Source organism: Phocoena sinus, chromosome 16 (assembly GCF_008692025.1).
Source record: "Phocoena sinus isolate mPhoSin1 chromosome 16, mPhoSin1.pri, whole genome shotgun sequence".
Lineage (NCBI taxonomy): Eukaryota > Metazoa > Chordata > Mammalia > Artiodactyla > Phocoenidae > Phocoena > Phocoena sinus.
Genome location: NC_045778.1, coordinates 13,941,966 through 13,969,394, shown reverse-complemented (window position 1 = coordinate 13,969,394; position 27,429 = coordinate 13,941,966). Strand labels below are relative to the sequence as shown.

General features: G+C 42.3%; 1 pseudogene; it reads left to right on the top strand.

The window, feature by feature from the left end:
- The first annotated feature begins 1,992 nt into the window (after positions 1-1,992).
- On the top strand, positions 1,993-24,524 carry LOC116741917 (annotated as a pseudogene).
- Positions 24,525-27,429: the final 2,905 nt, after the last annotated feature.

Sequence of the window (27,429 nt, the reverse complement as noted above, 5' to 3'; positions counted from 1 at the left end):
ACTAATTTGTCCTTGGGACACAGTATGGTGCAGTGGTTGTGAGTCTTATGACAGCACGCTGTGTGAGCGCTGCAATGGTGAAATAGGCACTTTGGTACATAGCTGGTGGGGATGGTAAAGGATCCAGGTCTCTTGGAAGGTAATTTGGCACTAGCTATCAAAATTACAAATGCATATAGCCTTCAATTCAGTAATTCCATTTCTGGGAATGTATCCCACAGACAGACCTGCACACAGAGGAAATGAATGGGAGCTTCATCCTTATTGTAGCATTTACACTATTATTATGTTATTTATTATAATTATATATTATAGTACAATAGTATAATTGTATATTACAATATAATAATATAAGTATACATTATACCCTATATTCTATTGATACTATTATTGATATTATTGATATTTATTGTAGCATTCATATTATTATTATATTACTTTGTTATAATCATACATGATAATGGTATATTATATTATGGTATGTTGTATATAAGTGTATATTATTCTATTCTATATTATTATTATTACTATAGCAAAAGATTTAGAAACAACCCAAATATCCATCAGTAAAAGATGGATGGTTAAATAATTACAGTACATCAGCATAATGGAATACTATATAGATGTTTAAAAAGTGAGAAAGTGGGAGTTCCCCGGTGGTCTAGTGGTTGGGTTATGGCGCTTTCACTGCCATGACCTGGGCTCAGTCCCTGGTCGAGGAACTCAGATCTCGCAAGCTGCATGGCACAGCCAAAAAAACCAAAAACAGACAAACAGAAAAGTCTGAAAGCCCTCTATGTACTGATATAGTATATATTTAATTCTATATACAGAAGATACATGATTCATATTATATGAAAGTGAATAGATTTTTTATAATATGTGATCTATATTATATATTCATGATGTATAATACCATATATATGTGTGTACCATATATATATATATATACTGAGAAAGGCAGCTTGGAGAGAGGTTAAGAGCACAGAGTCTGGAGCCAGAATACCTAAGTCAGAAGCCTGACCCCACCTCTTCCCATCTGTGTGATCTTGGGCAACTCACTTAACCTCTCTGTGTCTTGATATAATCATCTATGAAATGGAGATAATAATAGCACTTCTCTCATAGGGTTGATGAGAGTATTAAGGGAGTTAATATGCATCAAATGCTTAGAACTGGGTGTGGCACATAGCAGAGAAGAGCCATATAAGTGTTAGTTACTTTTATATTCCATGAAGTGAAAAGAGCAAAGTTTGGAGGTGTATAATATGCTACGTTTTGTGTAAGAAATGGGAGAAAATAAGAACCCCTATTTGTATTTGCTTTTCTTTGCACAGAACAGCATTAGAAAAATACTTACAGGAGGAGGGGGTGTGGTGCCAGACATAGATAGGAGAAACTTTTTAAGTGCATTTCTTTGAATGTCCTTTCAACTTTTTGAGCCACATGGATTTAATGCCTTTTCAAAAATATATATATATTGTTAGTTTTTTTTTTTTAAAGAAGTATGAACCTCAGATTCATGAGAGTCTGAACTCTGGCTCTACCACTCACTAGCTCCAAAGCCTGGCACAAAATTACAAAATTTATGACTTCTCCGAGGCTGAGATTTCTTTCTGCATAAAAATCATATCCACCAGTAATTGAGATGCACCAGTAACATGTCTGGTGTAGGGCAGGCCCATGACACGTGCTCAGGAAGTGTTAAAGGCCCCTGACTCCACTTGCTCTTCACGTCGCTTTCTTCCAGGTGCCCCCAAAGACACTGGTTCTCCTCCTCCAGCTGCTGGCATTCCAGAACCTGAGACCAGATTACCTGGGGATGGGAGAGGAAGGCCAGACTCTGGGATGAAATCAGAGCAGGGTTCAAATCCCAGCCAAGTGGATTATTACCAACAGCATGGACTTGAGCAAGTGGGCTCAGTTCCCTCATTTGTAAAATGAAGACGGTGAAAATGTCTCCATCTCATAGGGTGATGGTAAGAACTAAACATGGTGTTTGTGACGCACAGCTTAGCACAGAGGAGGCGCTGTGTCCGTGGAAGTGACTGTGACACGGAGGGCAGGAGGGGCTGGGAGAGACGGGGAATGGCGTTTGTTCCCAGCTCCCGCTCTCCCAGTGTTGTCAGTGCCTTAACTGCTGAAGGCCGGGTGCTAAGCCTTGCCCTCTTTAGCCTCCTGGGGGAGAGAGAGCGTCTGGGTTAAGAGGACACGTAATCATTCTCAATATGCAAACAAGGCAGATGAGGCCCCAGCTCTCCAAGCATCTACACTCCTGTGGACCGTAAACAAGCGAGCACGGAGAATTAGGATCATGTTTGTGGGCTGCTGCCTGAGTGAGATAGTTATGAAGGTAAATTGGAGAGCTCCAGTGGTTGGTTTAGGGTTTGACTATGCTTTTTTCAGATTGAAGATGTCCTGGTCTCCAGTTTTTTGAAAGATTGAGGACTTCAGACATGATATTCATCTAAGGAGAAGGAGGGGAGACTTCAAAATAGGAGGCAGTTTAAATCCTGTTTCCACCATTCACCTGGGCCTGTTCTCTCAATTGATGGAGTAGCAGTTGGGCTGGAAGGTAGCTAATTCTCCAGGTCCTGACACCAGGATCCGCTGCTTGATTTGGCATCAACCATAATATCTATGTGATGTCATTGCATAATATGATTTTTATGTCTCTGCAGACTTTATTGTTTTACTTTTCCTCTTGCTGAGAGCCATGTGCAGCTGTAAGTGTCATGGAGTCAGGTTTTTACTATCCTGAATGTGAAAGGCCACATTTCTGGCAAGATGTGGATAAGCAAAACCCCATGTGTGTCTATAAAACTAAATAGTAATTCCAAAGTATCTCCTAGTATGAGCCTGGGATGTTACCCAGGTTTTAAAATATATAATTTAAAATCCATGATCCTCTTGAGAAAAAATTCAGGATAGTAAAATAAATCTGCTCTTTTATATACACATGCCTCAGGGAAAACAGAATTTTATGTAAATAGCTGCAGGTGGTGATGTAACAGTATTACAATAGCCCCTATCAATTCTTGGAGTTTTCCAAGTGTGCTCTGAACAAAGGCTCTGAGTCTTTGCAAATTCTGTTCCTTCTCCCTGGAGTACCCTCTCCCTTCCTCCCTACCTGTACCTAATTCGCCTGAAAATTTTCTAATTTTCTTTCAGTTACAACCAAGACAACCCTTTCTCTGGGAAGAGATCTTCCTGTGCTCTCCCCAAAAGTGGGTTAGTTGCCCCTCCTCTGTGCTCTTTCAGCAACCTGAGTCTTTAGCAAATGATTTAAATAATCTTTACCACACTGTTTAAATAAAGTTCTTTTTTTGCCCTTGACTTCGTAGGCACAGAATTGGTTGAAAACTAATCCTTGGTTTGTAATGCATTATCATTGCTGGCCTACGCTTGGCCCTGTTTTATAGTTAAGTGTTTTATTTTACCTCTGTATTTATTTGTAACCATATTGCCCAGTAGAAATATAATGGAAGACTCATATGTAGCTTTAAATTTTCTAGTAGACCCATTTTGAAAAGTATAAAGTAATGTATGGAATTAATTTTAACAATATATTTTATTTAACCCAATATAGCCAAAAGATTATTATGTCAATAAATAATATAAACATTATTAATGAGATATTTACATTCATTTTTTTCCATATGAAGCCTTCAAAATCTGGTAATATATTTTACATTTAGAGCATATATTGATTGGGTCTAGTCACATTTCAGATGATCAATAGTCTTATGTGGCCAGTGGCTACCATACTGGACAGCACAGATTTATAATATAGCCAAACTCCATGCACACATGACCAAAAACAAGAACTAAAATACTACCAATAACTTATGTCTACCTATAGATGCTTCCCTCATCCTGCTTCTTGACATCTGCTCTGTTGGCCCAACTAGAGGTCAAGTTCATGGAGGACAGAAGATGTATATTATATAGATGTTTATGTTTCATTATCTTCTCAAAGTGTGGTCCCTAGATGCTGCGAGTCCCTGAGACACTTTTATTTCAAAGTGTTTCTTACAATACTATGAAGCCGTCGTTTGCCTTTTTCATGGGCTGACATTTGCACAAATCACAAAAGCAATGGTGTGTAAAACCACTGGCACCTTACCACGAATCAAGGTAGTAGCCCCATACAGCACTGGTAGTCATTGTAATCGTCAATGCCATGCACTTTCGGTTTTTTTAAAAAAAGAAAGTTGCACTTAAAAAGTCCTTGATTGGGCTTCCCTGGTGGCGCAGTGGTTGAGAGTCCGCCTGCCGATGCAGGGGACGCGGGTTCGTGCCCCGGTCCGCGAAAATCCCACGTGCCACGGAGCGGCTGGGCCCGTGAGCCATGGCCGCTGAGCCTGCGTGTCCGGAGCCTGTGCTCTGCCAACGGGAGAGGCCACAACAGTGAGAGGCCCGCGTACCGCAAAAAAAAAAAAAAAAAAGTCCTTGATTAAGCATTAAGATGTATTAATTTTATTAAATCTTGACCCTTGAATGCTCATCTTTTTAATATTCTGCGTGATAAATGGGAACACACATAAAGCACTTCTGCTGCACATCGACGTGCAAGTGTTGTCCCAGAAAAGCATTTGTGCCATTGTTTGAGCTGTGAGCTGAGCCAGTGGCTTTTTTCATGTAACACTGTTTTTACTTGAAAGAACAACTGACAGACAAACCATGATTATTCAGAGTTGGGAATTTAGTGGACATTTTCTCAAAATAAACAAAGTAAACCTGTCGCTTCAAAGAAAACAACTCACAATATTTATTGACAATAATAAAAATTTGAGCTTTCAAGTGAAGACTCAAATTTTGGAAGATGTATATCTACCACTGTGAATTTCACAGCTTCTCAATATCTAAACAATTTTCCGGAGAAGTTGGTGGTGATATTAACAAATGTGAAAAGTGTTTTGGTTGTTACGTAAAGAAGTGGCAACATTTGGAAGATGTGTATAGCTCAGGGAGCCAGTATTTCCCAAATGACCAGTGTATAATGTTAACAAAATCACGCACTCAAAGTGCAGGAGGAAACAGTGGATTTTAACGTAAGAGAGAACAAAGTGTTCACTGATATGGTTTCAAATTTTATGCTGCAACTAACTTTTAGGAAGTTATACTTACTGAGTTTTTGGTATAGTATCAAAGATTATCCACAATCATTTGAAAACGCTACCAAGATATCCCTCCCTTTCCCAAATGCGTACGTGTTTTCTTTCTTTTCCTTCATATACTTTAAGCAAAAAACATATTGCAATAGATTGAATCCATATTGCAAGCAGATATGAGGATTCAGCTACTCTCTATTAAGCCAAAATTAAAGAGGTTTGCAAAAATGTAAAACAATGACATTCTATTCACTTTTGTTTGGGAAAATATAGTTATTTTTCATAAAACGTATATTATTCATGTTTCTATGTAACAAGTTCAGTATTGTTATTGTTTCTTGTTTTTTTAATAAGTTTGTTTATTTATTTATGGCTGCTTTGGGTCTTCGTTACTGTGCGCAGGCTTTCTCTAGCTGTGGAGAGCGGGGGCCACTCTTCGTTGCAGTGCGCGGGCTTCTCATTGCGGTGGCTTCTCTTTTTGCGGAGCACAGGATCTAGGCATGTGGGCTTCAGTAGTTGTGGCTCGCAGGCTCTAGAGTATAGGCTTGGTAGGTATGGCACACGGGCTTAGTTGCTCCGCGGCATGTGGGATCTTCCCAGACCAGGGCTCAAACCCGTGTCCCCTGCATTGGCAGGAGGATTCTTGAGCACTGCGCCACCAGGGAAGCCCTGTTATTTTTAAATAAATTAATAAGTTAAAAATTTTTAATTTCTGTTTTAATTTCTAATACAGTAAGTATTGATAAATATAACTAAAATAAACAAAGCTCTGAGACCCTCAATCATTTTTAAGAGTGTAAAGTATTTCTGAGATGAGACCAGAAGTTAAAGAACCACCAGTCTAGCACATTTCCTATTCTATTCTATTCTATTCTATTTTGCTTACACATTGTATTTTGCTTACATATTATATTTTATTTGTATATTATATTTTGCTTACATATTATATGTGTTAATATATAATATATTTTATAGCTTTCATAATATTTTACTATTATCTTAAAAAGCGATCAAAGTCAACATCACCGGTGATGGGACAAATCAACGTCATGTGCTTCCCATATAATGTACTGAGATAGACACAACATCTTTTCTATGGTATTCTTAACAAAAATGCACATCCTGAATCTCATCGTAAAGTAACTTCAGATAAACCCAAACACTGACATCTACCAAATATTTTACTTGTACTTTTAAAAAATGTCAATATATGAAAAAAATACAGGGCTTCCCTGGCGGCGCAGTGGTTAAGAATCCGCCTGGTGCACTGCAACGAACAGTAGCCCCCACTCGCTGCAACTAGAGAAAGCCCGCGTGCAGCAACGAAGACCCAACACAGCCAGAAATAAATAGAAGTAAATAAATTTCAAAAAAAATTAAAAATATATATACAAACAGGGACTTCCCTGGTGGCCCAGTGGTAAAGAATTTGCCTTCCAATGCAGGGGACAAGGGTTCGATCCCTGGTCAAGAAACTAAGATCCCCATGCTGCGGGGCAACTAAGCCTGCGTGCCACAACTACTGAGCTCGCACGCCTCAAAGAGAGAGCCCGTGTGCTGAAAACTACAGAACCCATGCGCTCTGGAACCTGCGCGCCACAACGAGAGAGAAGCCTGCACACCACAATGAAGAGCCAGCGCACCACAACAAAAGATCCCACTTGCCTCAGCGAAGATCCCGAGTGTTGCAACTAAGACCCGATGTGGCCAAAAAATAAAGAAAATAAAAATAAATACTAAAAAAGAAGGCAATTAGACAATATCATTTTTTTAAAAATACAAATAAAAACAAAGCAAAACCAAGAAATGGTTTCAGTTTAAACTAGCCTAAAAAGATATGACAATGGAATGCCACCTATCATCTGGGGGTTTTTTACTATAAAATAATATTGGGCTTCCCTGGTGGCACAGTGGTTAAGAATCCGCCTGCCAATGCAGGGGACATGGGTTTGAGCCTTGGACCAGGAAGATTCCCACATGCCACAGAGCGACTAAGCCCGTGCACCACAACTACTGAGCCTGCGCTCTAGAGCCCGCGAGCCACAACTACTGAGCCCACGTGCCACAGCTACTGAAGCCTGCATGCCTAGAGCCCGTGCTCTGCAACAAGAGAAGCCACCGCAATGAGAAGCCCTCACACCCCAATGAAGAGCAGCCCACGCTCGCCACAACTAGAGAAAGCCTGCACGCAGCAACAAAGACCCAATGCAGCCATAAATAAATGATAATAAATAAAATAAATATAAAAAATATTAATGGCAATTGGAAAAATCTGAATAAAGTCTGTAGATTAGAAAATAATAGTCACTGTTAATTTCTTGATCTGGATCATTGTACAGCGGTTATGTCAGAATGTTCTTGTTTTTAGGGAATACACTGTGAATAGGGGAAAGGTATCATTTCTGTTATTGACTCGGATGTTTCAGAAAACAATATGAGAGAGAGGGGGTCGGAGAGAAAAGAGCAAACATGGTAAAATAATATTTGGAATTTGGGAAAAGGAAGTTCAGAAATTCCTCGCATTATTAGTGTAATTTTTCTTATTCCGAAATTGTCAAAATAAGGAGTTAAAAGGGAGAAAGTTTACTCAACAAATACACGAGTGAATCCTTTTCTAGATACTCCACTTTTTTCAGCTTCTGGATTTAGATGTAAGAAGGATTAAATGGAGGAAAACGAAAAGTCTCTTACAGACATAGAGAACAGACTTGTGGCTGCCAAGGGGGAGGGGAGGTGGGGGAGGAATGGATTGGGAGTTTGGGATTAGCAGATGCAAACTATTATATATAGGTTGGCTAAACAATAAGGTCCTACTGTATAGCACAGGGAACTATCGATATATTCAATACCCTGTGATAAGCCATATGGAAAATAAAATGAAAATGAATATATATATATGAGTCACTTTGCTGTATAGCAGAAATTAACACAACATTGCAAATCAATTATACTTCAATAAAATTTTTTTAAAAAACAAAACCAAAAAGTCTCTTAAGGTTATTATTATATCCTTACATTGCTTTAACAATATGTGTTAAAGCGCCTCCAAAATTTACCTCCCCCTGTCATTTTTCTTAAAAGGGCCTTTAAACCCCAGAAATTGAGGTTTTCATTACATGCACTGCAAATTATTTTGTTCCTACTTTGATGTGGCAGGAAAGAGGATCCTTTGCCAGTCTCTAAGGCAACATGAAGAGGAAAGAGTAATTAGAGAATTACTGTTGGAAGAATTTAGAAAGGCGCTTGCGTCCCATCTTAGCTTTGGCCATCAGGAATTAGGACAGCCGGCAGGGAAGCTTAACCTCAGCGGCTCTCAGTTCCAGGAGGCTCTGGACCGCAGGGCCAGGGGGTGGGACGCCGGATCCGTGAATCTTCGTTCCACTCCTCTGGTCTGGAAGTGCACCGCTTGTGGCTTGACTGCTTTGAGGGTAAAAAAGGAGCTTGGGGCATCTAGGATTGGCTGAAAACGTGTGTGGTTAGGAGTCTAGCCCTGCGGATAATTAGAAGCAGATCCTGGAGTGAGGGAAGGTTTTGTGTTTGTGTTTTTTTTTTTTTTTTTTAAAACAACACGCCCTCCGTCTTTTCTTAACAATTCAATTCTGCACAGGTCGCCTCGCCCGCCTCCCTCTAGCGGCCCCGAGGAGGATCGTCACAGCCGGAGGAGCCATTGTTTTGACCGTGGCTTCCTTGTTCGGACAAGGGTCGTGAGCATTGGTTTCTTGTTTTAAGAGCCAAAGCCGGGCTTCCCTGGTGGCGCAGTGGTTGAGAGGCCGCCTGCCGATGTAGTGGACACGGGTTCGTTCCCCGATCCGGGAGGATCCCACGTGCCGCGGAGCGGCTGGGCCCGTGAGCCTATGGCCGCTGAGCCTGCGCGTCCGGAGCCTGTGCTCCGCAACGGGAGCGGCCACAACAGTGAGAGGCACGCGTACCGCAAGCTACTCCACCCTGGGCTAAGGACGTTTAAATCTAGAGAGATTAACGAAATCTCCCGAGAGCACGGCAAATTATAGGGCTAACCCAGGACAGGCACATCAGTCAACTGACCCCAGTCCTGAGGCCGTCCCAGGAAAACTTGAAGAGGGACCCACTGGCACACACGGAGAATCCCCAAAGCCATACTTAGAAGAAAATACAAAGCCCATATCCCTTTATCACTCAGGGCCTGCAAGCCCTGCACACCCCGCCCAACTTCCTTTCTAACCTGCTCCCAAGCTCTATGGGCTTCCACCACCTGCTTTATTTTTACCGTGTAGCCAGCAACACTCTCTGGCATTAGACTGTGCATCCATGTATCTGTTCATCGTCTGTCTTCCACTCTACAATATAAGCTCCATGAAGGCTGCTTTTTCTTTCTTGCTCTCTCCTCAACACCGATCGCCTGATACGTGTATTGGATTCCCATGACTGACCTAACAAATCGCCACAAACCTGGTGGCTTAAAACAACGGAAAATTATTCTTTTACATTTTTGGAGGGAGAAATCTGAAATCAGTTTCACCGAGCCAGAATCAAGGTGTTAGGAAAGGCCACACTCCCTCCAGGGCCTGTAGGGGAGAATCGGTTCTTTGCTTCTTGCAGTTTCTGGTGGCTGCTGGCAATTCTGAGCTTGTGGCTGTATCACTCCAGTCTTCAAGGCCACCTTCAAATCTCTCTCTGCCTTTCTCATAAGAATACTTGTGATGGTGTTCACGGCCCACTCAGATAATCCAAGCGAGTCTCTTTGCATATCAGGAAATTGAGGTTCCTAAAGATTAAGTGACTGCCCATGGTCAGACAGGTAGGAGTCTCGTAGACACAGGTTTGAATCCAGGCAGTCTGACTCCAGGGCCCCTCCACTACCCTGTACAGGAGTCTGATGGGCACTTGTGCATTTATGGGTTTTGCTTTATAGATGAGCCCAACTATCTATTCTTTACTAAGTCCTATTCTAGACACCACAGGGATACAAGGAGGTCAAGGATCACGCCTTATCCTCCAGGATGTAGCCATTTATGTGGAAAGAAAAGGCATAAAGTTGGATAGTGGTTACCCGTGTGTGGTAAAGTGACTAAAAGAGCGTGAACGGGCTTCTGGGAGCCTGTAATGTCATTTGTTGACCTAGTGCTGGTTACAGTAGTGCATGAAACAGTTTGGAAAAATTCATCACTATACACTTGTGATTTATGCGCTTTTCTTTGTGTATATTTTGGAAAAGGCATAAAATTAAGGCATAAAGGCAGGATTCTGGGAATTGCAGGGGCTTCGAGAGAGGCCATAAGGCAGTCTCTCCCACAGCACTGGATGTCTAGCTTTCTAACTGCCTGACTAATAAAGGGTTGTGAAGTAGGAGGTGAGGGAGTGGAATTTTCCAGGGACTTTCCTATCAAAATTCCCAAGGTCAGCCCATCTCAGACTCAAGTTTGGCTGTAAAGCAGAGTTAAACAGACATTTTAAGTAACATTTAAAATGTTGCCAATAAGGATTAACTCCCCCCCCCCCAAAGAAATCTACTGTCACATAAATTTGGAAAATCCTAGGCTAAACAAATTTTGATCCCTTTCTTTGCTGCAGGACTTGTCAGAGCCTTTAATATATTAACATGACCTCTAAGTCTCCAAAAGAGAGATATATTTTGCATTTTTTCCCCCAAACTTATTTTACTATGGAATAACTTTATTTGTTTTCTTAACATTTTCAGGATTAATGTTCTAAGGAACAAATTTTGGGAAGTGCTACTGTAGAATCCTAATTTATAGATCCAATTCACCCAAAAATAATGGAGACCAAAAGTCATCTTTCAAAGCATTCCCTGAGGCCTTTCTAGGTTACTCTCACTGTCCCTCGACAAGCCATAAGAGCTGGTTCAAATGACTAAAATATCCCATAACCTAAATGTCTGGATAAATGATGGGGCTGAGGGGGCACAGAGGACAACTGGGGAGCAGGAGAAGGTTAGGGTGCAAGTAGAAAAAATTACAATGACTTGAGTTCCAGATTATCCTGGAAAGTCGTAAGAGTGGTCTGGTTGAACAAAATGATTATTTACTATGAGGATGCAGGGCTTTCTCCCACAGCCAAAGAGTGGACTCTGGGACTCAAGGACAAGTTGGGACTGGACACCTGGATGCCACCAAGGCTCCCTCTCTGTCCTAAGTGCCCCCTTCATCCTTCAGTCTCTCAGGAGACCTATGTTTTTGCTTCTTGGCTGGCAAGATGGAAAATATGGTTACCAGCAGTTCCAGAGTTTATGTGTCACTGTCCAGTCATGAGGAGTGAGACTCAACTGACTTAATCCCAAACTCCTGAAAAAGGGATATTGGTCAGGCTGCTAGCCACTGGTGAGAACACTGGGTGAGTCACAGCGCATGCCACAGTCACACCATGACCGTGTTGGGGGAAGGGTGCAGTATGGATGCCCACATCCAGGTGGGGAGCTGGGCAGATCACCCAAAAGATGGCTGTTCCATCTTTTGGAACAAGGATCCATCCTGTGTACAGCTGCTTTGTAAAAGCACTTTCTCACCTTCTATGTACATAAAGAAATACGATTTTTTTTTTTTTTTGATGACTTGGGAACTTTCAGTTCTTCAGAATCATGATGCAGGACAGTGGCTCTCCTCCCCTGACCTGTAGATGTCTCCTGTGGAAGGGACGCTGCAGACTGTGCTAGCCATTTCTGAAAATCATTTCACCCAAGTAACATGAGAGGAGCTTGCATTTTTTAAAGAATGATTTGTTTCTTTCCCCTAAAATTTGAGTCCGTGGAGGGAAATTTGGTTAATTAAAACAATATTTGTTTTGGGAAACTGGTTGTTTAAAGCTTCACTGGGCAAGATTTCAGTTGTTTTCTGCTATTACATCCTCCATATTTAATGCCGTCGTTTTGAAAATGGATTGACTTCAGAAGTATTTTTCTCTTGCTTTGGAGACTTTGCACATTGGCCCAAATGGGGTTTTATTTTCCATTTTAATTTATACAGTATAAATATGATGTTGGACTTCTTTGGAGTTAACAGTTTCACTGTGCAGATGTTTCTTGAAAGCCTTTTCAATTCATAGTGTTGGTTAAAAAAAAAATTTTTTTTTTATTTTATTAGCCTGGCTGCCTGCCAGGGGTAGGTGGGGAAACTGTTCCATTTTGCATAAAACTGTAAGATTTTCTTTCCTTGTGCTTTCCCCACCCCCAGCCAGCTACATGATTATTAGGATTAAAGATGCCATAGTGACATCTTGTGGTCAGCTGCCAGAGACACAGCAAACAGTGGTCATGGTGGGATGACAGAAGTGATCTGTTCATTCTCCCACAAGTATTTTTTGATTTATTTTATTTGCTTTTTATTTACCAGTTGGCTCAAATCACCCTAGATTTCCAGGTTGTTTTGCTCTACGGAAAGTACTGAACTTTACCCCCATAGGAAGGATAAACATGCTGTGTTCTGGAAGGGGAAAGGAGGACATAACTCTTACTTTCGGCTTTTTGTTGGACGCCCTCATGAAAACAATGTTGCACAAGTTACTCAGTGATAACTCTGAAAAATACCCAAATCTTTTCCCTAAAAGGGGACAGGAAAGAGTGATTCTAAATAAGCTCTCATTCTTTATTCTAATTCTCAGCTTTCAGAAACTAACAGGCGGTTTGTTTACTTCACTTGTTTAGTATTTAGATGAAAACGTATAAATAATAACCCTTCAATTTTTATTTCCTCTCCCTAACTAGTGTCAATGGAGATAAAAATCTGCTTGCATAATTCTTGACTTTTAAAAGAAAAATGTAGCAAATATTATGCAGAAATTTTAAAAATTATGTTTACCAGAAATTTTGTAAAACGTAGAAGATATGATGTAATGTTAAAAGAGCAAAACACCAAGTTATATATCAGTTGAGGTCCTATATACATATCAATGTGAAGATCAGCATGGGTGTAGAAGTCTACACAAGTGTGGATGTAAATGTCAATGTCAAGGTCCATGTGGAGGAGGGCATAGATGCAGAAACAAGCCCAGAAAAAACATATATACTAACAAACATTTTCTGTTTCATAGTATTATAACTAATATTTACTTTCTTATGCTGTTCTCGATTATCTATGTTTTCTTGACTGAACACATATTAAAATCATAATCAGGAAAAATACTTGGCACTTTTTTTTTAAGGATCAATGTTCTGTTTGTTTATATGTAAAATATCTCCATTTCAGGATGACACAGAAACATGAAAAAAATTCCTGCAAAGTGAGACGCATAGCAATGCACTGAGATGAGGGAACCGGAGTGAATCATAGACCAAGATCAAAGTCACTCAGGGAGAGCTAAAATACTTGGCATTCCAGAAACCTAAAGGTCTGTCCTGTCTCTCAGGTGCCTTCCCTGTGGAGCTGAGGATACGGGGTCTCTGGTGTAGGGGGCCACTCTCTGCAGGAGAGGTTTGCCAAGGCCTCCAGAGAAACTGTGAAACAGTTCAAGTTTGTCTTTGGTGCAAAATGTGCATCTCTTTTTTCAGTACTGATGTATACCAGGTGCTTAAATAGAATCTTGACATATGTTAGTACTAAGATTGACAATTCTCCAAGGTATCTATAAAAGTGAGAAAAGTGAGAGTTGGAGAAATTAAGTGCCCCAAATCACACAACTCGTCGGACTGGGATTTGAATTCAGTCTCAGTGGGCTCTAAAGCCCCTCCTCTATACACTACACCTGGCTCTCACCGCCCTTTTCAGCAGATGAAATACTTTTACACACACCTTTAGTGTCTCAGATCTCCAGAATCATAAAAGCAAATTCCTTTAGAAGCCATTGAAATATGTCCTGAGGCCCCTGGCAGGTGCCTCAAATTCCACTGTTACGGTGAACACCTTTATCCACATGCTCCTCATGTTTCCATAGGAGAAGAGGTTTTCTTCTCCACTCCCCCCAAAAAAGAGTGGTAAATCCGTCTGGTTGCCTCTCTTCCCCATCACTCACTAGACCCCCTAGGGAGAGGAGTGTGATATTTCAGTGGTGATACTTTTGAGAGTCTAACATCCTTTGGATCACATGAACCAAGGGGCAGGACCCCTGACTGTAAAGGTAACACATATAGCCAACAGTCCCCTCTTCGTTAACCAATGTGTTATACAAAGCCAATAAAATATTAACTTTTCACATTAAATAAGTTAATTCTAAAGTTTAGTTGGAAAAATAAACAGGCAAAAGTAGTCGAGAAAATTCTGAAAAAGAATAATTACCAGATTTTTTCCAAACCAGAAATCAAAGCATAGTATAAAGCTATAGTGATTAAAAACGTATAGTGCTGATACATGAATAGACCAAGAGATCAATGAAAGAGAATAAAAAGTCCATAAATAGACCTAAGAGCATGTGGAAGTTTAGTATGTGGTAAATTTAATATAGCTTAAAGAACAGTATCTCAAATCCATGGAGAAAAGATACGTTTTTCAATTAAAGGCTTTAGGACAACTAGATGGCTATCTAAAATAAAGTTGGATCCCATACCTCACAACTTCACCAGGAAAAATTCCGAGTGGTACAAAAATTTAAATGTAAAAAAGAATAGCATATGACAAGTGACATAAGAAACCATGGGAGAATTATTTAATAATCTCAGAGGGCAGAATATCTTTGCATTTATGACACACACGAAACACAGAAGTCACAACATTCCGCAGAAAAAAATCAAAGACAAATGACAAAACTGGAAGGAAAAAATATTTGTAATAGACACCATGCTAATTTTTCTAAATATATAAAGAATTCCTAAAAATCAACAAGGAACAAACCAATGGCCCAATTAGAAACTAGGCAAATGATTTGCAGCAACATGGATGGACCTAGAGATTATCATACTAAGTGATGTAAGTCAGAAAGAGAAAGACAAATATATCACTTATATGTGAAATCTAAAATAATGATACAAATGAACTGATCTATAAAACAGAAATCGACTCACAGACATAGAAAACAAACTTAAAGTTACCAAAGGGGAAAGTGGGGAGGGATAAATTAGGACCTTGGGATTAACAGATACACACTACTATATACAAAATAGATAAACAACAAGGACCTACTACTGTATATTCAATATCTTGTAATAACATATAATGGAAAAGAATCTGAAAAAGAATGTGTATATATATATATGTATAAATATATATATATTTATACATATATATATACACACATATGTATAAGTGGATCAATTTGCTGTACACCAGAAACTAACGCAACATTATAAATCAACTATACGTCAATATAAGTAAATACATAAATAAATTTTAAAATAGGCAAATGATATGAACCAACTCTTCCCAGCACAGAAAAGACAGAAGGTTCTTAAAATATCTGAAAAGGGGTTCAACGTCACTCACAATTGGAGAGACGTACTTTACAACTATCAGGGAGCGTCGTTTTGCACCCGGCCCGTTGGCAGACCTGAGACTTTGGTAGGAGACTGTGCTGGTGAGGTTGCGAGGAAAGAGGCCTGCTCCTACACTGCTGGTAGAAGTGGAAATTAGAACAGCCCCTGTGAAGGGCAGTCTGTGAATGCCCATATCCTTTGACACAGCCATTCCACTCCCAGGAATTTATAGAACAAAAGATGCTCCCGTATGCAAAATGACTTAGGTACACGGTCATTCATTGCAGCAATGTTTAAACACCAAAAAGCTGAAAACATCAACCAAATATTGGTTAAGTAAGTTATAATACACCCACCTAAAAGGCTACCACGCAGCTATAAAAGAAGAAAAGGATGACATTCTTTATGTGTGGATATAGATCATCTCCATGAGATATTGTTAAGGTAAAATCCAGGGCTTAAAAGTGCATAGACTGTGCTATCATCTTGTGTTACAAATCAAAAAAGGAACGCACTGAATATACATATCTGCTGATGTTTACATAATCTCTCGCTTGAAGAAGTGCTAACAGTGTTTACTTAAATAGCCAGAAAGAATGACCTCTGAATGTCTCAGACTCACTCAACATGGTGAGACCTTCGTGATGGTCAGGGCTATGCTCTCCACCCGAAGGTCAGGGGAGACTAATAGCAGAGGCGTGAACAGTACCCTCGGGGAGGCCCAAGCACTCCAACTACTGTGTCCTCCCCAGAATGGGGGGATCTTTTCAAACCACGTGGACACTTTTTTCTTAATTAATTGATACAAATCTGATACATTGATACATTCTCGTCAACAACATATTTACACTCGTTTTAAGATAAAAATAATGATTTATTTTTCCCCAAGGAAGATGCACCATATGGCGCTGAGGTCTCAGATACTCACAGATATATTGTGGCCTTCACCCAGTTTTGGCAGCAAGACAGAATCGCTCGGGATCCATGCTCACACCTTTAACTACCCAACATTTTAAGCTTGATCTTTCCTCCTGAATTCCAAATAATAACAAAAATAACAGATTTGTTGCACGCCAGGCATTTTGATTAGATGCTCATGGCAATCCTAGGATGTGAAGATCATTATTATCCTCACTTTGAAAACACAGAAGCTGGACTTCCCTGGTGGTGCAGTGGTTAAGAATCCGCCTGCCAATGCAGGGGACACGGGTTCAAGCCCTGGTGCGGGAAGATCCCACATGCTGCGGAGCAACTAAGTCCATGAGCCACAACTACTGAGCCTGTGCTCTAGAGCCCACGAGCCACAACGACTGAGCGCGCGTGCCACAACTACTGAAGCCCATGCGCCTAGAGCCCGTGTTCCACAACAAGAGAAGCCACCGCAATAAGAAGCCCGCGCACCGCAACGAAGAGTAGGTCCCGCTCGCAGCAACTAGAGAAAGCCTGCGCGCAGCAGCGGAGACGCAACGCAGGCAAAAATAAAAAATTAAAGTTAATTAATAAATAAATAAAAACGCGGAAGCTGAGGCTCAGAGGGTTAAATGCTTGCACAGCATCACACAAGCTAAAAGGCAGAAAGGCTGAGGTTCCACCACAGATGGATCGGACGCCAAAGTTATTTCTCTTTATCTGTATCAAGCAACTTTCAATTCTTTCTGCACTGTTGTTTCTTGGGTTTTTTTTAAAATTTATTTTTGGCTGTGTTGGGTCTTCGTTGCAGTGCATGGGCTTCTCAGTGTGGTGGCTTCTCTTGTGGAGCATGGTCTCTAGGCGCACAAGCTTCAGTAGTTGTGGCACGTGGGCTCAGTAGTTGTGGCTCACAGGCTCTAGAGCACAGGCTCAGTAGTTGTGGCACACGGGCTTAGTTGCTCCACGGCACGTGGGATCTTCCCGGACCAGGCCTCGAACACGTGTCCCCTGCATTAGCAGGCAGATTTAACCACTGTGCCACCAGGGAAGCCCTGCACTGTTCTTTAATGCCTTCTTTATTTGGTTCTCTTTCTAGTGGTCCTCTATGACATATTAAACCTTATACATTCCTCTGGCTTCAATGTCTACAAATTCTAGTGGCTCTCAATCCGAGCTGCACATTGGACTCTCTCGGAGAGATTTTAAAACACACCCACCAGAACTCACCCACAGATACTTTGTTTTCATTGGTCTGGGATGGGATCTAGGAATCAGTGTTTTCAACCCCTTCCTCCACTCCATGTGTGTTTTATTCAACTTTGCATCCCCGGTGCCTAGTAGGCACTCACTAAATATTTGTTAAATGAATGAATGAATAGATGATGAATGAAAGAAGGAAGGAAGGAAGGAACGAACGAACAAACTTCAGGGTAAGGTAGGAGCCAAAATTTTTTTGACAATAAAGCAAGAGCAGTTTTGAAAGCCCTAGGCTAGGTCATAAATGCAGAGTCATTTTGATCTCCTTCTGGGACGCTGGAGAAGAAGGAAGCTGCATCCCTGTAACCCGCTCCATTTCCACACAATGGAAAACTATAAATAGCAGCCCTGAATCACATGAGGGTTATGTAATATAAGGTTCACAGAACAGGCTGCCTTTATCACTCAGGCTTAAGTTGCACTGAAATGGAAACTCAGCTGATGCCCTATGTATTAGTTTCTCCAAAAGATGAAAGCCTCTGGCATTTGCCCAGACCATCTATTTCCATTGCCCAGGTTTGAGGCCAGTTGCCAGGGCCTGTCTTGATAAGGAATTCCTGCTGTCTTTCCAGATAACGAGTAGGCAATTTCAGCAGAATTATTTTTATTTGCAAAGATAAGACCAGAATTTCCCCTGATCAAGTGAAAAGGCCGTGTATATCAGCTTTTCAGACACTTGGGAACACTGGATCATAGCCTCCAGTGAGAAGGTAGATATGCCACACTCGTGTGTACAGTTCCGGAGAGGTCACCCCTGCTTGTTCCCGTAGAGATTTGCTGATCACCTGAAATCCTTTGGTGAGACACTCAAATCCACTGTGTGCCGTTTAGAATGGGTTTGTCATCCTCTATAAAATGATAAGGTGGGCTTTCCTGGTGGCGCAGTGGTTGAGAGTCTGCCTGCCGATGCAGGGGACGCGGGTTCGTGCCCCGGTCCGGGAAGATCCCACATGCCGCGGAGCGGCTGGACCCGTGACCCATGGCCGCTGGGCCTGCGCGCCCGGAGCCTGTGCTCCGCAACGGGAGAGGCCACAACAGTGAGAGGCCCGCGTACCGCAAAAAAAAAAAAAAAAAAAAAAAAAAAAAAAGAGATAAGGTACCTGGCCTGCCTAGGAAAGGGATCCCTGAGCTACTTTTGAATACACAATTGATTCTCACTGGTTAATAAAGGGGGACTTTGGAATAAATGTTTCCATGAGCCAAAGCGTAAGGATGTGGTGGCAGAGATGGGCACCCACATTCTTTTCTTCTTCAATGCCCAACTAGCCCTCATTTCCCATCCTGGCTTGCAGTTAGGTATGGCCATGTGACCGTGTCTTAGATGATGGAATGTGACAAGTGAGGTGTGCCGTGTCCACACTTGGCCAGGCACATTGCTCCGTGTTTTTATCTGCCTCCTGGATGGCTGGTACGGAGACGCCTGCTAGGGCAATTCTGGAAGCCATGGGATGAAGATGCTAGAGCGTCGCCCGTCTGGGTCCCTGAATGACTGCCTATAGGAGAGTCATCCTGTCAACCTTTTCATTACCCAGTGCTCTCATCAGAGCAAGAAATACACTTCTTGGGAATTCCCTGGCGGTCCAGTGGTTAGGACTTGACGCCTCCACTGCAGGGGGCACAAGTTCAATCCCTGGTCGGGGAACTAAGATCCCACAAGCCACGCGGCATAGCCAAATAAAATAAAACTTCTCTTGTGTTTGTGCCATTTTACACTATAGGCAGTGAGCCTTCCCTATCTAATTATAGATGTCATGAACGTGTCATTACACTTTAGCATCAAGGACAGGAATCCCTCATTTGCTTTGGAAGAAAAGATCCCACAGAATGGCTTACTCAAAATGACTCTGCCAGACTGCCTTTGCCCCCATGTGGCCCTGGGAGTTGATAAGCTCAGAATTCTTGTCTGAAACCAGATGGGGCTGTTTGCAGGGATCATCTGGCTTACCTCTAACGTGGATGAGCAATTTTTCCAAATTTCATCTCAAAACACAGACACTCCATGCAAGGACTTTAGCAAAGGCCTGAACTGGAAGAAAGGGATACTTCAAGTAAAATTCACATTGCACAACAGATGGGTCTCTGGAACAGTTGATCAAAATTGAAATTTTTATCAAACTGATCATATGTCAAGAAAATAAAAAAGAATCTTTTAAGACCTTTTTGCAATTCAAATAATCACAATCCACATTCCCCACCTAAGTACTTTTTGAAATATCATAGACTAGTAATTCTTTTAGTGAAACAACCTATATTTTTCAGAAGCTGTAATGATTTCCACGATATCACTGAAGCGAGAGCGGAGGTGGAGTGGAGAAAGAAGAAAATAGAACACTTAGATGAAAGTGAAAATAATCCTCAGCCCAGAAATCCACTACGGTACAGCAGAAAGGATTCCTGGGCAAGAAAGTAGGCAAAGAGTGTTCGATGCCCAGACACTGGATAAATGAGCAGAACTCGTTGGTGAAGTTGGTAGAATGCTCTAGAATTCCATTCCAGAGATAGAATGATAATGATAGATGATGCTTGCTTGGCATCCTTTGCCAAATGTAAATGTCTGGCAATAGAAGAGAGGGGAACTCGGGCCCCAACCGATTCCCTTCCAACTCCAGATCAGGGGCAGGAGGGAAGGGGGGTGATAAAGCACGGTGCTTACTTGAGAAAATAGGTGAATACTCACTCTGCAGAAGAGCTCCAACATCAAATAAACATAAAACGAGTTCTCCAAGTATGAGGGGAAAAAGTACACTCTTAAAATTCAAGATCCTGGCAGGAAGGAAGGGATTACTGAGCTAAGAAGAAATCTATCCTTCCTCTGTGTAAGAGAGAAGATCTGGCACAGACTGTAGGACCTCACTCAAACTTTACTGCTCTAGAAACTTTGTATAAGTCTCTCCTCAGCCATCAGGCCAAATCTGAACCCAGTGACTTTGGAAAGCTCCCCAAATGAGCCTTTCAGCGGAGTTTTATATACTGCTGAGAAAGGAGAGGCAGTGTAGCTGTGGCTGTAGAGCAGGGAAACCCAAATTCTTGATTGCCCCCCCCCATCGATAAAACACTATTGAGCACATGACATATGTGTAGTTATGGATTCAGAAAGTATATATGTGCACTACTGCATGTAACACTAACATATTGTACATCATGGAAAACATATTCCCAATAAAAGAAATGTTACAAGGATACATCAAAATATTTTCTTTTTGCACCCTATGTGGGTTGTCTTGCACATGTTGGACTCTACCACCTTCAATCTTGGTCCTGGAACAGAGCCCTTATCTTCACAGGGGTGACTATGGTATGAAAAAGAGAATAATGCTGCACTCAAGTCTGTTGCCCAAGTAACTAAAAGAGTCATGTGGAAATGGAACTCCTTAAGGGTCTAACTCATGTTTCATTTCTAGGACTAGCAGGGTGCCCTAGGACACCAAGGACATCCTGGGTCCTCAGTGATGCTTGTTGAATTCAAACATGATCGAGTAAATGACTGAACAATCGAACGAATGCATGACAAACATTTTTAAGCTACAGGAGAAACACAATATTTAAGGTGTAATTCTCACTTGTCAATGAAAAATTTCCATTGCTGGAGGAGTGCACATCTTCTGCCTGGCCTACAGTCTGGAATTCCCAGGACCAGAAATCAGCTAAAGTTCTTTCCAATTTCTCATCAGGAGCTTTTCTTCGAAGGCCTTTGAGGTCTAGGTGGGTACCACAGAGGCCAGAAGAAGACCAAGTAAGGCAACAGGGAGAAGTGATGGAAACTGGCTAAATGAAGGATGATGCAAAGGGCCTGATGAGGGTGATCATATTTGCCTCTGTTAGGCCAGGTGTTTTCTTCTCTGGGTGTCTAATGGTTTTGTGACTCGTCTTATCAGCTACATTGCAAACCTAAACAGGTCTGAGAACATAGGGTGTTTCTTCTTTCTTCTGTCCCCTCCATGGTCTGGTGGAATGAGAACTAGACTTAGAATCCAAACCTACAAGTCTTCTACCCAAGTAGCTAGATGGCCTTAGACAAGACACTTAACCTCTGTGATCCTCAGCTTCCTTATCCAGCCAATAAGAATAGTACTACCTCACTCAACGGGCTGTTCAAAAGAGCAAAGAAGACTTTTGCAAACTGTGGTACTGTATACAAATGTAAGGAATTACTACTATAATTAAAGTAGAGAATAAATACGTGTTGAGACGCCTTGAACTGAGTAGAGAGGTGATGCAATTCTTTACACTAGGCAAAAAATCAATATGTGCCTCTACTTAAGACTCCTTTTAAAAATAACACGTATAGAGAATATATATACACATAGAAAAAAATTTCAATATACATATATAGAGAGCAAGCTAATGCATACATCAACACATCACATTACTGTCACCAATGAATTGGAAATATCAAACGTTTGTGATTTTATGGTAAATAAACAAGCATTGATTAATGTTTTTCCATTTTACAGTTTAAAATATATGTTAGGGCTTCCCTGGTGGCGCAGTGGTTGAGGGTCTGCCTGCCAATGCAGGGGACACGGGTTCGTGCCCCGGTCTGGGAAGATCCCACATGCCGTGGAGCGGCTGGGCCTGTGAGCCATGGCCACTGAGGCTGTGCACCCGGAGCGTGTGCTCCACAACGGGAGAGGTCACAGTAGTGAGAGGCCCGCACACCGCAAAAAAAAAAAAAAAAAAAAAAAAAAATATATATATATATATATTAATTGTATATGTGTTTTATTGGGACATGTAATATACCCATTATAAAGTATTGTATCCTGAACACCATAATGGTGATCACTGGAATATTTCTGCTAGTAGAATTACTCTTACATTTTATTTTCTTCTTTGTGCTTTTCTCTATTTTCTAAATTTTCTTTAATAAACACATCACACAACTTTTTTTTCTGATTCTGAAGTATTTAAAAAGAAAAAAAAAAATCACCCTTTTATACCTGACTTACATCTGTCTTGGACTGGTGGGTGACCACAGACTTCTGTAAGAAAATTTGCAAACGATATGATAAGGAGGGAATTCCCTGGCGGTCCAGTGGTCAGGACACCACGCCTAATCTGTCTGTATATGCTATTTTGGGGTAAAAACAGAGAGGTATAACAATATACATTCATATTTACTTGCATAAAGAAAATATCAGGGGGGAAGGAGAGGTGGGAACCCAGATGACAAGGGCAAGAAAGAAGCAGGGCTTTTGTGTACTTTTCGTTATACTGCTGAATTTTTAAAATATCATGTGCAAGTAATAACCAGCCTAAAATGCACATGTTATAAGAGCTCCTGACCTTTGTTCTGGGGAGTCAGGCCTCACAGTGCGTCTGTGCTACAGGCTGCCGTCCCCAATGGAGAGATGGATGTGTGGGCCTGGGCAGCGTGCAGGCGCCAGGCTGGTCCTGGGCTGGCCCTCCTCAGCCTGCTGTGTAGTCGTGCTTAAGATTTATCTGCTTCCTCTGGCAGCGCGAGGCCCCGGCCGCACACTGCCTCTGTTCTCTGCTCCAACCCAGCATGGCTCTTGGTTGCCAGTTGGTCACATTGAACGTAGCTGGCTATGTTTCAGGGACTCACCCTGTTCAATACACTTTCCAAGCCAGGCTCAGTACAAATTAAAAAACAAACAAAAAGAAACATGTTCCCTTTATAGGCTTGCGTTCAGCTGAGTCTGAGATACAGTTGGGCTAGAAAAGCCTGGGAGGTGCCCCCAGTGCGGCCAAGCCCCCTCCATGCTCCCAGGTAGGAAGGATCTGCAGCAAATAGAGCCTCAGACTTCCTCTCGGGAGTCCATTTACTCTAATGGGAAATGCTGACATAGGGTTCCTGACCAGCCAACTGCAAGCTGCCTTCTGCACATGCTCTGTCGAGGGGATGTGGGTTGCAGAATTTTGCCAATACAGGTAGGCTGGTCACATCTGGTGGCCCTCATCTGATCAGCAATGTTCTGTGAAACTCAGGGAAACATGAAAACTTTGTGAAAACTACATTACAATTAGAAACGTCTGTCCACGAGAACATACTATTGAAAAAAATGGCAAGACAAGACAAGGAATGGGAGAAGGTATTTACCACACATATAGCCAACAAAGAATTAGTATGTAGAACATAAGTAACTCCTATAAATCAGTAAGAACCAAACAATCAAAAAATAGGCAAACAAGCAGTACGCTCCGTGGTCTCACGGATCTCTCTTGCTGCAACGGCGTTTGGAGGCCACAGACCCAGGGACGCCCCTCGCTCCACCCTCCGACTACCCTCCAACGTTTCTTCCAGTCGCAACCCTCAGAATCAGCAGTTCAGGATCCTTGGCCTCAGGACCCACCAACACCCTTTTTTGAGCTTAACTCCTTATTACGAACCAACTGTGAGCTCCCAAATTGGTCAGAATGATTCCACTGAGGTGGAGGCCATTGTCCACCGCCTGGTCAACCTGCATCTGCGGACCTCCTACACCTACCTCTCTCAGGGCTTCTATTTCCACCGCAAGGATGTGGCTCTGGAGGGCGTGGGCCACGTTTTCCGCAAATCAGCCAACGAGGAGCGGGAAGGCTCCCAGTGTCTCTTGAAAATGCAAAACCAGCGCAGTGGCTGCACCCTCTTCCAGACATGCAGAAGGCGCCCCAAGATGAGTGAGGTAAAACCCAGGACACTGTGGAAGCTGCCATGCTCATGGAGAAGAACCTGAGCTAGGCCATTTTGGACCTGCCTGCCCTGGCTTCTGCCCACGCAGACTCCCGCCTGTGTGACTTCCAGGAGAGCCCGCGTCCTAGATGAGCAGGTGAAACTCATCGAGAACATGGGCGACCACCTGACCAACCACCGCAGGCTGGCTGGCGCCAGGCTGGGCTGGGCGATTATCTCTTCAAAAGGCTCACCCTCAAGTACCACTAGGAGCCGACCAAAGCCCAGCGACCTTTGAGGAGCCCTCTGGTGTCAGGGCTTCTGCCTGAAGCCCTTTTCTGCAGCCAGTAGGCAGCTTTTTAACTACCCTGGAGCCCTTCCCCAAGCCTTGGACCACGTGGAAACAATAAAGCTTTTTTGCAGAAAAAAAAAAAATAGGCAAACAATTTTATACCTCTTAGGTAGTTAGAGGTGGAATGGCTCAGTCATGTTGCGGTATATTTCCCTTTTTAAGGAACCAACAAATTTTTCTGAAAAATGGTTGCTAGTGTACAGAAATACAATATATTTTTCATACTGATATATTCTGTAGTCTTGTGAAACTCATTTATTAGTTCTAGCTTTTTTTGTAGATTTCATAGGATTATCTAGGTTGATGATCATGTTGTATGCAAATAAAGACAGTTTTATTTCTAGAAGGCAAGCAAGCAATTTACCAAAGGAAAACCTGGATGGTCAATAATATATAGAAAGATCCTCAGTCTCAAGGAAAGAAAACTAAAACTTCAGTAAAATATTGTTTCGGACTAATTAGATTAGCAAGATTGTAAAAGTCTGACTATCTTATTTATTTATTTATTTATTTATGGCTGTGTTGGGTCTTCATTGCTGCACGTGGACTTTCTCTAGTTGCAGTGAGCGGGGGTTACTCTTCGTTGTGGTTGTGGTGCGCAGGCTTCTCATTGCCGGTGGCTTCTCGTTTCAGAGCACGGGCTCTAGGCGCACGGGCTTCTGTAGTTGTGGCACACGGGCTCAGTAGTTGTGGCTCACGGGCTCTAGAGCGCAGGCTTCAGTACAGTAGTTGTGGCACACAGGCTTAGTTGCTCTGTGGCATGTGGGATCTTCCCGGACCGGGGCTCAAACCCGTGTCCCCTGCATTGGCAGGCGGATTCTTAACCACTGTGTCACCAGGGAAGCCGTGACAATTCTTAATATTGGTTATTAAAACAATGGGAACACATACACTGTTGCTAGAAGCGTTAGTAGGTGTACCCACTTTGGAGAGCAATTTGGACTTGAAGATATGCACAACCTATATATTAGGATGTAACTGGAAAAGAAAATCCATTCCAGGTCTTGAAACAGAAGGAATTTAATCAAAGGAATTGGTGACCTGTGGATTGAAAGAGCTGGGAAGTCAAACAGCAAACGGTGAGGTGACCAGGGACCAGCCATTTCAGGAAATCACTCCCATCTCAGTCTATTGAGACAAAAGACTGAGGCTACAGAAGACCAGGAGTTAGTTGGGGTCTCTGGGCAGAAGCTAGAACCAAGGTGGACCTGTGGAGATGGGAGCCGGAGGTACAGAAGCGACATCATCTGAGCAAGAGGCAGATACGCACTCTGACTTCTCTCTCCCGCCAGCACCTCCCATTGGCTAAGCCCAGAAGCAAGCCAGGGGACACGGGAATCTGGGAAATGCAACCTATGGGGGTCAGGTCCCTGAGATTCACAACAGAGCAGGGGAAGGACACGGAATGGGTCTGTAACCCCTACAAAAAAAGCCCTTGCACACTAGCAGATGGAGACATATATAATAAAACTTACAGCAGCGCTGTTCATAACACCAAAACAGGAGAAACAAGTGTCTATTAATAGAAGAGATGAATAAATTATAGTAGAGTCATACAATGGAATGCTGTAGTAAAAGCAAATGAACTATAGCTACATTTATCAACATGGATGAATCTCACAAAGCCAAACAAAATAAATAAATGTCAGAATCTTTAATATTTATGTAAGGCATAAAAGCATGCAATACGCGGATGATGATGAAGATAGATATGTTGTAAAAGTATAAAGAAAAGTTGAAAAAGTGTAAGGAAATACATCTTTTTGAAAAAGAAAGGGAGATGTGGACAGAAAGAGATATGCTGTGGGTTTCACATGTAATAATAATGACACTGGGTAATGGGTACACGGGGCCGCTGTATATTGCTATTGATAGTTACCTTAACTTTACAAAGGGGCCTGGAGGAGTGTGAGTCTGAGTGGCTGTTCTAAATGGCAGGAAGAGACTCTATTAGCTTTGATTGGAGGCAGAGCTTGATGCCATTTGGAGAATGCAGACTGGCCCGAGAAACCCCTTCCAGCTCTCTCCCCATGGACCCAATCCAATTAGGCAAACAACCCTCGACCCCGTGAGCTCTGGCCATGCGGTTTGGTCCCATCCCAGCGGCACCCTCCTGACTGTCCTGCAGATATCGTGGGTAAGAGCTACGCTCCCGGTAAGTCTTCAGTGTTAGCTTCTCAGGCCCCTCCGGTGGGCACTGGTTCTGTGTCTCACCATGGCAGGAAACACGTGTCAGCTCTTCAAGGGTCCCTGTGAACCGTCCCCGCCACTAGACTTGGGTTAGTTAGACGGTAGCATTCCCAAGCATAGCCCAGCTCTCCAAAGATCACCATCCCCCAAATCTCTCTTCTCTACTCTAAGCTTTTTCACTTTGTTTTGTTTTTTTGGCTAAAGGATCTAAGCAGGGCCAGCTTCACAGGCATGTGACCTGTGCAGTCACAGGGGCCTCCACACTTGGAAGGGCCTCGGGCCTGGTTTAACGCGCTCTGCTGTTGCTGTCTGGAATTTAATACTTTCACTTTGCCCCAGGCCCTGGAAATGCTGTACCTTTATCCTGGGCCCAAGACTTGTGGGACAGGTTCTTAGAGCCATTTCCTTGTAAATCTGCATATCAGGTATGGAATTCTGATAACTACTCTGACAACTACCTTACTGGTCAAAAGAGGCAGGAACATCCCATTTATTTACTTGCTTACAATCTGTCTTCCCAACAAGGAGTTGTAAAGTCCATGAAGACAAGACGAGTTGAACACTGTCCTCACGACCTAGTTATGTGGCTCATAAAACGTTTTCAATAAATACTCATTGGAAGAACGAACATTTACAGAATCATTGAACCCGTGCTTGTCCC